Below are 10,959 nucleotides of genomic sequence, written 5' to 3'. Positions count from 1 at the left end.
TTACAATATTCCACAGTGAAACTACTTTTTGGCCTTCTGTAATCTTCCTTTCTGCTGACACTGTGCTCACTGAGCCGTTGACTGGACGATTTCGATCCGCTTACTCACTTTATCTAAGATTCTTATGAGTTTCAGTCAGATTGGTTGCCAAAAGTTTACTTTTGAATTCATTGAAAGCATTTTGTGTTGCTTTATTTATGATTATTTTGGTTTTATTCAGCTTTTGTTAGTCAAACAGACTTTGTCTTCTCTGTGTTGTTGTTGTGGTCTTCAGTCCAAAGACTGGTGATGCAGTTCTCCACACTACTCTATCATGTGCAAACTGTTACCTCTGAATAACTACCTATAACCCACAGCCTTTTCAACTTGCATCCTGCACTCATCTCCTGATCTCCCTTTACAATTTTTACCTGTCGCACATCTCTCCAATACCTTGGTGTCTCAGAATGTGTCCTATCTACCGATCCCTTTTCTTGGTTAAGTTGCACCACAAATTTCTTTTCTCCCCAATTGTGTTCAGTATCACCTCATTAGTTACAGAATCTCCCATTAAATCTTCAGCATTCTTCTGTGGCACCAAATTTTAATAGCTTCTTTTCTCTTCTTGTCTGAACTGTTTATTGTCTATATCTCACTTCACTACAAGGCTGCACTCCAGACAAACACCTTCAGAAAATACTTCCTAATACTGAAATCTACATTCAATGCTATAAAATTTCTCTTCTACAGAAAGACTTTTCTTACTATTACCAGTTTACATCTTATATCCTCTGTGCTTTGGCTATCATTAGTTGTTTTACTGCCCACATAGCAAAACTTATCTACTCCTTTTACTGTCTCGTTTCCTAATCTAATTCCATAAAAATCGTTTGATTTAATTCACCTTCATTCCATTACCGCCATTTTGCTTTTCTTGATGTTAATCTTATATCCTCCTTTAAAGACACTGTCCTTTCCATTCAATTGCTTTTCCAAGCCCTTTGCTATCTTTGACAGAATTACAATGCCATTGACAAACTTCAAAGCCTTTATTTCTTCTTCCAGAACTGTAATTCCTTCTCTAAATTTTCCTTTGGTTTCCTTTACTGCTTGCTTGGAGTACAGATTGAATAACATCAAGGATAGGCTACAACCCTGTCTCACTCTCTTCTCAATGACTGTTTCCTTTTCATACCCCTGACTATTATAACCGCCGTTTGGTCTCTGTGCAAGATGTAAATAGCTTTTCTTCCATTCTTCTGTAAAGAATTCATGTTAGTATTTTGCAGGCATGAATTATTAAACTGATAGTATGGTAATATTCACACCTCTTAGTTCAAAAATGGCTCTGTGCACTATGGAACTTAACATCTGAGGTCATCAGTCTCCTAGAACTTTCAACTACTTAAACCTAACTAACCTATGGACATCACATACATCCATGCCCGAGGCAGGATTCGAACCTGCGATCATAGCAGTCGTGCAGTTCTGGACTAAAGGACCTAGAACCACTCTGCCACTGTGGCCGGCACACCTCTTAGTACTGACTTTTTTGCAGTTAGAATTATTACATTCTTTTTGAAGCCTGAGGCTATGAATCTATCTCATACATTTTGCACACGTGATAGAATAGTTATCATAGCTGGCTCTCCCTTGGATATCAGTAGTTGTGACGGAATGCTGTCTACTTCAGAGGTCTAGTTTCGACTTAAGTCTTTCAGTGCTCTTTCAGATTCTTCTTGCTGTATCATATCTTCCATATCACCTTCATCCACGTCCTTTCCCTTTCTATAAGCTTTTCCTCAAGTTCATTTTCCTTGTATGGTCACTCAATGCACCTTTCAGGTGTCACTTCTTTGCTTAGTACTCGTTTTCCAACTGAGCGCTTGATATTCATACAAATGGTTCTCTTTTCTCCAAAGGCCTATTTAATTATCCTATAGGTGGTAATTATGTTTCCCCTAGTTAAATATGCTTCTGTATCCTTACATTTATCCTGCTTAGTTATTTTGCACTTCCTATCAGTCTCATTTCTTAGACGTTTGTATTTCCTTTCACCCACATCATTAGCAGCATTTTTATACTTTCTCCTTATATCATTTCATTAGGAATCTCCCGTGACATCCAAGAATTTACTTTAGGTTACTTGATTTGCTCAGAAATTCGATTTCTGAATGATAAATCCATTGTGTAATCTTTCATTGCATACAGAATGTAGATGAAAACACTCTTACCCTATTGCACAGTTGCACTACACTGCTAAACAGTTACATATCCAAGAACATAGCATGCTTCATGGCCCTTTGATGCTGGTCAGATGCTGCCTCCATAGTGTCGCAATTTTAATGCACATGGTGTTGTTATGTAAGGCAATCTACTAACATGCATTGGTCTATATGAAAGTTTTAGTTTTTCTAGTTACATTTCTTATATTTAATTAGCACTCTATATTTATTCTTGAGTCAGAAACATACACATTTACAGTAACGATATATATGTATATGTTCATAACATTATTCAAGTGGCTCTGAGCACTATGGGACTTAACTTCTGAGGTCATCAGTCCCTAGAACTTAGACCTACTTAAACCTAACTTACCTAAGGACATCACACACACACACACAAATATATATACATATATACATATATATATATATATATATATATATATATATATATATATATATATATATAAAAATCATGAATTACAATTGTCATGCATGCATCGTCGTGTGTGGGTCACATGCTCTTACATATTTGCCTTTGCAGCTGTTCTGTTAGTCAGGTAAGTTCACAAATATAAATAATAGCTGAATGAGTAAAATTCAAAAGAATCAGTGACATTATCCAACAATCAAAAATATGGATATATTCAACTGAACATTTATTTTCCATTCTCAAGAATAAAATTTGTGAATGGTGTGATCTACAATGAAACAAATAGATGGTAATAAAAGAGAGCTACCATTGCGAACAAGGACAAACCACAAGCCACATACTTCAGTGCCCTTTGTGCCCTGCATCCTGCACGGTAGTAAATTAGCCCTACTTGTCATAATGCATTACTAATTGTACTTGTCACTAAAAAGTAGCCAAGTAGCAAAAACAAATAAGAGAGATGTGACAGGATGTTAATGAAAGGAATCCTGTGTTCCGTCCATTGAGATAATGAACTCTTGGTGGACAGCCTATTGGAAGATGGACTGAAGGTGTCAAGAAGCAAGCAGAAGAAGCTTGGATACAAAAAGTTGAAGATTGTAATGAATGGAGACGCCTGAAATATCTTGCACGAGGTGACTTATTACTGCAAAAGTGCTGTCGTCCCCTTCCTCCATGAGTTTATTCATTTTAAATATAAAATACCAAAATCTTGTGGTGCATACTATTCTATGAGACTTACTCAGCATTAATGGATTAGCTATTCTCTCCACTTACTCAGCATTAATGGATTAGCTATTCTCTCCACTGCTGTCGATCAGCTGTACTCTTCTTTTTCCAAAGAAAAGGTGTCCCAAAAATGGAAAAGACAAGACCATTGGCGAACTCTATAGCGACTGGAACTGCTAAGTCCGCCTAAGGTGCATTTCTCTCAAGAAAAATGCGTTCCAGAAACGGAAACAACAAGGGGGAAAACAAGACAGTTAAGAGATGTATTGGTTTCCCTGTTTAGTTCGTTAAATACCACCCTTTTCAATAGAATTAATTATTCTTTCCCCAAGAAGAGAGCATACAAATGTGATTGTTGCAAAAAACGTGTGATCAAAAATCGGTATAAATTTGAAAACTTAATAAACCACAGAATAATGTAGATAGAGAGGTAAAAATTGACACACATGCTTGGAATGACATGGGGTTTTACTAGAACAAAAAAAACGTTCACAAAAGGTCCAACAGATGGCTCTGGACAGCAAAACGTCAGTGACTGCGCATGTCAATCGTGTATAAAAGGAGCTGTAATGAGAGAGAGAACCAGATGAGTCAGCAGTCGCAGCATGTTGACGTTACCTGAAAAGGCGCTTTTAGTGAAGTTCTATTATCAGAATGGGGAATGTGCTAGTTCAGCGTTACGATCCTATCGCCATAGGAAGGGGATTCGACGGGTAAAGGTCCATTGACAAATGCAGCTGTGGCGAGAATGATTTCGAAGTTCGAAGCCACGGGTTGTTTGGACAATAGACCCCGTGGTGGGCGACCGAGCACAAGGCGTAATGCTACTGAGACAGTTCAGGAAGAAATGGAGACTGTAGCGGGTTCGTCTATGCACGGGGAAGTCAGCGCACGTGCAGTCGCATGTCGCACCGGCATCCATACACCACCGTCTGGTTGGCACTGAGGCATACACTCCAATGCTATCCGTACAAAATACATCGACATCATGAACTGTTACCTGGCGATTTAGTGAAACGGAGGGCATTTGCGATGTGGGCGTTTCAAAAGATGGCGGAAGATGATGATTGGTTGAGTAATGTGTTGTGGACCGACGAAGCTCATTTCACGCTCCGAGGGTCTGTCAACGCCCACAACTGCAGAATTTGGGCTACCGAAAATTCTAGAACTGTCGTGGAAACTCCATTGCACGACGAGAAAGTCACGGTATGGGTTGGATTTACCACATCTACCGTTATCGGGCCTTTTTTCTTCGAGGAAATGCGTGATTCTGGTTTTGTAACTGCTACCGTGACAGGTGAGAGGTACGCCAATATATTACAGAATCGCATCATCCCCAGCCTGGCTGATAAACACCTGCTGGAACGTACGATGTTTATGCAGGATGGCGCTCCACCCCATATTGCTAGACGCGTGGAAGGTCTCTTGCGCGCGTCGTTTGGTGATGATCGTGTGCTCAGTCGCCACTTTCGTCAAGCTTGGCCTCCCAGGTCCCCAGACCTCAGTCCGTGCGATTATTGGCTTTGGAGTTATCTGAAGTCGCAAATGTATCGCGTTCGACCGACATCTCTAAGGATGCTGAAAGACAACATCCGACGCCAATGGCTCACCGTAACTGTGGACATGCTTTGCAGTGCTGTTCACAACATTATTCAAATGGCTCTGAGCACTATGGGACTTAACTTCTGAGGTCATCAGTCCCCAAGAACTTAGAACTACTTAAACCTAACTTACCTAAGGACATCACACACATCCATGCCCAAGGCAGGAATCGAACCTGCAACCATAGCGGTTGCGCGGTTCCAGACTGAAGCGCCTAGATCCGCTTGGGCACACCAGCCGGCCAACATTATTCCTCGACTACAGCTATTGTTGAGGAATGATGGTGGACATATTGAGCATTTCCTGTAAAGAACATCATCTTTGCTTTATCTTACTTTGTTATACTATTTATTGCTATTCTGATCAGATGAAGCGCCATCTGTCAGACATTTTTTTAACATTTGTATTTTTTGGTTCTAATAAAACCCCATGTCATTCCAAGCATGTTTGTCAATTTGTACCTCTCTATCTACATTATTCTGTGATTTATTCATTTTTCAAATTCATACTGACTTTTTGATCACCCTGTACATAAGTATATAACGATGTAATAATGTGATCAATTATTGCCAATTGCAAAATACTTATACAATCACCTTATGATGTCTCTCTCTTAAATTAAATAATTCAAATAATCGTTAATAAGTTATCAGTGTTACTGACAACATATTATAACGAAGTAAATGTAATGCTGTTCCATTACAGCCTTGAGTAGCAGTTATATGGAAATTAATGTCAAATTTTATTGGCATAGCAAAAAACAATTTCACTCAAGTGATGATAATGTAGTCTTGGTGAGTCCACATGGAATGCAGAACAGGGAATCAGTGATAATAAAGCAATTACAGCATTGGTGATTTCAGCTGTAAATAGAAATATTAAAAAAGGTAGGAAGATTTTTCTGTTTAGTAAAAGAGACAAAAAGCAGATTTCAGAGAACTTGACTGCTCAACACAAAAGTTTTATCTCAAGTACAGATAGTGTTGAGGATCAGTGGACAAAGTTCAGAACCATCGAGCAATATCCACTAGATGAGTATGTGCCAAGCAAGATCGTAAGAGATGGAAAAGAGCCACCGTAGTACAACAACCGAGTTAGAAAACTGCTATGGAAGCAAAGGGAACTTCATAGCAAAAATAAACATAGCCAAAGCCTTGCAGACAAGCAAAAATTACATGAAATGAAATGTAGTGTGAGGAGGGCTATGCGAGAGGCGTTCAATGAATTCGAAAGTAAAGTTCTATGTACTGACTTGGCAGGAAATCCTAAGAAATTTTGGCCTTATGTCAAAGCGGTAGGTGGATCAAAACAAAAACTCCAGACACTCTGTGACCAAAATGGTACTGAAACAGAGGATGACAGACTAAAGGCCGAAATACTAAATGCTTTTTCCAAAGCTGTTTCACAGAGGAAGACTGCACTATAGATTCTTCTCTAGATTGTCGCACAGATGAAAAAATGGTAGATATAGAAATAGATTACAGAGGGATAGAAAAACAGTTAAAATCACTCAAAAGAGGAAAGGCCGCTGGACCTGACGGGATACCAGTTCGATTTTACACAGAGTACGCGAAGGAACCTGCCCCCCTTCTTGCACCGGTGTACCTTAGATCTCTAGAAGAGCATAGCGTTCCAAAGGATTGGAAAAGGGCACAGGTCATCCCAGGTTTCAAAAGGGAAGTCGAACTGATGTGCAGAACTATGCACCTATATCTCTCACGTCGATCAGTTGTAGAATTTTGGAACACGTATTATGTTCGAGTATAATGACTTTCTGGAGACTAGAAATCTACTCTGTAGGAATCAGCATGGGTTTCGAAAAAGACGATCGTGTGAAACCCAGCTCGCGCTATTCTTCCACGAGACTCAGAGGGCCATAGACACGGGTTCCCAAGTAGATGCCGTGTTTCTTGACTTCCGCAAGGCGTTTGGTACAGTTCCCCACAGCCGTTTAATGAACAAAGTAAGAACATATGGACTATCAGACCAATTGTGTGATTGGATTGAAGAGTTCCTAGATAACAGAACGCAGAAATGTCATTCTCAGTGGAGAGAAGTCTTCCGAAGTAAGAGTGATTTCAGGAATGAGGCAGGGGAGTGTCATAGGACCGTTGCTGTTCACAATATATATAAATGACCTTGTGGATAACATCGGAAGTTCACTGAGGCTTTTTGCGGATGATTCTGTAGTATATTGAGAGGTTGTAACAATGGTAAATTGTACTGAAATGCAGGAGGATCTGCAACGAATTGATGCATGGTGCAGGGAATGTCAATTGAATCTCAATGTAGACAAGTGTAATGTGCTGCGAATTCATAGAAAGAAAGATCCTTTGTGATTTAGCTACAACATAGCAGGTCAACAACTGGAAGCAGTTAATTCCATAAATTATCTGGGAGTAGGCACTAGGAGTGATTTAAAATGGAATGATCATATAAAGTTGATCATCGGTAAAGCAGATGCCAGACTGAGATTCATTGGAAGAATCGTAAGGAAATGCAATCCGAAAACAAAGGAAGTAGGTTACAGTACACTTGTTCTCCCACTGCTTGAATATTGCTCACCTGTGTGGGATCCGTACCAGATAGGGTTGATAGACGAGATAGAGAAGATGCAACGGAGAGCAGCGCGCTTCGTTACAGGATCATTTAGTAATCGCGAAAGCGTTACAGAGATGATAGATAAACTCCAGTGGAAGACACTGCAAGAGAGACACTCAGTAGCTCGGTACGGGCTTTTGTTGAAGTTTCGAGAACATACCTTCAGCGAGGAGTGAAGCAGTATATTGCTCCCTCCTATGTATATCTCGCCAAGAGACAATGAGGATAAAAATCAGAGAGATTAGAGCCCACACTGAGGCGTACCGACAATCTTTCTTTCCACTAACAATACTAGACGGGAATAGAAGGGAGAACCGATAGAGGTACTCAATGTACCCTCCGCCACATACTGTCAGGTGGCTTGCGGAGTATGGATGTAGATGTAGATGTAGATCAGGACTGCCACTGGAGTAGTACCACCATCGTTCCGTTTATCCTCTTACTGCATTCCACAAACACATGAAAAAGTGGTTTACTGAGTACAGTATGAGACCAAATTGGTACAGTTTTAGACGTAATAGTTTATACTTTCAGAAAATCTTATCAGACTGTCTTTCTTGTACGTGCATTAGAAAATTATGAGAATAGGAATGATATAATTTGTATTAGTGGGTTAAACATTAATTTTTTTTACTTTATTCACAATTAGTATATAAAAAACAAACATTTGCTGTCATATGATGACATCCTAGAAATTGTCACTGCATAATAACATTATGACAGAAAGGAGAGTATATCAGTTCCACATCAGTTACATAACAATAGCCATTTAGAATTTGTAGCAATTTGACAAAGTGTACAACACGTTTCAAGTTTCCCTCCGTTGTTTTTGATAAACATAAATGACAATACAACTTGCCATTTCAAAACACGCAAATTTTGTCCATTTTGTAGATGATACAACTATAGGAATAAAATGTAACATCAGCCCACTTACTGAAAGGGTTCATTAAGCACAATAATTTTCTATTATTCCAATTTCGAACTTTCGTATTCGAAGGAGGAAGTTGGTGATTGAAATTTCGTTAGAAGATTCCGTCACAACGTAAAACACCTTTTTGTTAATGACATCTGTCTTAAAACTTGTATCATGTCAGTGACACTCTCTCACCTATTACGCCATAATACAAAAAGTATTGCAGTTCTGTGAACTTTCTCGATGTACTCTGTTAAGACTTGAGGTAAGCACCCCACATCACATGACAGTAGTACTAAAGATGATGGACAGATGTAGTGTAGGCAGTCTCTTTACTAGATCTGTTGGATATTCTAAGTTATCTGCTAATAAAACACAGGCCTTGGTACGCCTTCCCCACATTTCCCATGTGTTATTTCCAACTTAAGTTGTTCATAATTATAATTTCTAGGTATTTAGTTGAACTTATGGCATTTAGATTTGACTGATTTATCATGTAACTGAAGCTTAATGTATTCCTTTTAGCTCTCATGTAGATGACCTCACACTTTTCAAAATTTAGTGTCAATTGCGCCAATTTTCGCACCATGTACATACATCTATTCTAATACGTTTTGAAATGTGTTTTGATCTTCTGATGACTTTAGCAGGCAATAAACGACAGCATTATGTGCAAATAACCTAAGATGGTTGCTCAGACTGTATCATAAATCGTTTTTATAGATAAGGAACAGCAGAGGGCCAATAAAACTACCTTGAGGAACTCCAGAAATCACTTTTGTTTTATTCGATGACTTTCTGTCAACTACTACGAACTGTCACCTCTCTGACATGAAATCATGAATCCACTCACTGAGACGATATTCCATTAGTACACAATTTGACTATAAGCCGCTTGTGAGGTATGGTGTCAAAAGCCTTCTGGAAACCTAGAAATAGGGAATCAGTTTGAACCCCTGTCAATAGCACTCATCACTTCATGTGAGTAAAGTAGTTGTGTGTCACGAGAACGATGTTTTCAAAATCCATGTCGACTGTATGTCAATAGACCATTCTGTTCAAGGTAATTCGCAATGTTTGAGCACGAGGGGATGTATATGATTGTTATTTGGGAGCTATTGCATCAGCATACTCTGAAAGGGACCTAACTGGTATGCAGTCTGGATCGGAAGACTTAGTTTTATTAAGTGATTTAAATTGATTTACTGCTTTGAGAATGTCAACTTGTAAGTTATTCATGCTGGCAGCTGTTCTTGATTCGAATTCCGGTATATTTATTTCTTATTCTTTGGTGAAAGAGTTTCGAAAGGCTGTAATTAGTAACTCTGGTTTGGCAGCATTGTCATTGATACTATTTCCACTGCTGTCGCGTGAAGAAGGCATTGACTGTGACTTGCCACTAGATTATTTTACATATGACTAGAATCTCTCTGGATTTTCTGCCAGGTTTTGAGACAAAGTTTCGTTGTGAAAACTATTATAAGCATCTCTTCCTGAAGTCCACACCAAATTTCGAGACTCTGTGCAAGATCTCCAGTCTTGGAGAGTTTGCATGCATTTAAATTTGGCATACTTTTTTTATTGTTTGTGCAACAGTGTTTTGCACCGTTTTGTGTACCAAGGGGCATTAGCTCCGGCGTTTGTTAATTTATCTGGTATGGGTCCTACAACTGCGTCCAATATTGTCACGTAGAAGAAGGTGTAAATAGATGAATGATGAATACTAACTTCACTTAACGAAGGTCTATTCAGCACTTGCACATACAAGAGCGCGGAGCGAACTGCCTCGAGCCAGAACACATACAGAATATATACAGCTACAGAACATTCCATTACAATGATTCTGTCAATTTGTGGATACTTCTAGAATGTACTCAAACCGAATATAGAAATTAAAGCTGTGCAGTCGCGGTGAGTTTGGAACTCACGACCCTCTATGCAATAGTTTAGTATCATAACCTCTACACCACAATGCTACTCAGATTCTTCTGCGACATTGGTCCCTCCCTAAGAGAACATCTTCTCGGTGTTACGTCGTCCTAGTCCGGGAACGAGTCATCGGGCCTGCATACTCCGACTCCTGATGACTGATTCTCGCCCTGGCAGTGATCTTCTTAGAACTTCTTTTGCCGTTACGCTCTTGGTCACCTTTCCGCTTGTTGCCACTCTCTGGAGCTTCGAATTTACCCTGGGTTGCAGGATCCTTATAGTACTCCATTCGAAGGACGTGGACCATATCTCTGGTCTTTCGCCGTTTTGTGTCGGGGTCGAAATCTTCAACTTCATAAGTAACATCAGACAACTATCTTACAACCTTATAAGGTCCAAAGTAGCACCTGAGGAGCTTCTCAGAGAGACCAACCTTCCGAACAGGAGACAAAATTCAGACGACGTCATCAGGCTGGTAGACAACAGGGCAGTGGCTCGTGTCATACCTTCGGCGATCGTTTTCTTGAGCCTGCAGCGTGCAGAGT

Source organism: Schistocerca americana, chromosome 7, assembly GCF_021461395.2.
Source record: "Schistocerca americana isolate TAMUIC-IGC-003095 chromosome 7, iqSchAmer2.1, whole genome shotgun sequence".
Classification (NCBI taxonomy): domain Eukaryota; kingdom Metazoa; phylum Arthropoda; class Insecta; order Orthoptera; family Acrididae; genus Schistocerca; species Schistocerca americana.
This window is presented reverse-complemented; position numbering follows the sequence as displayed.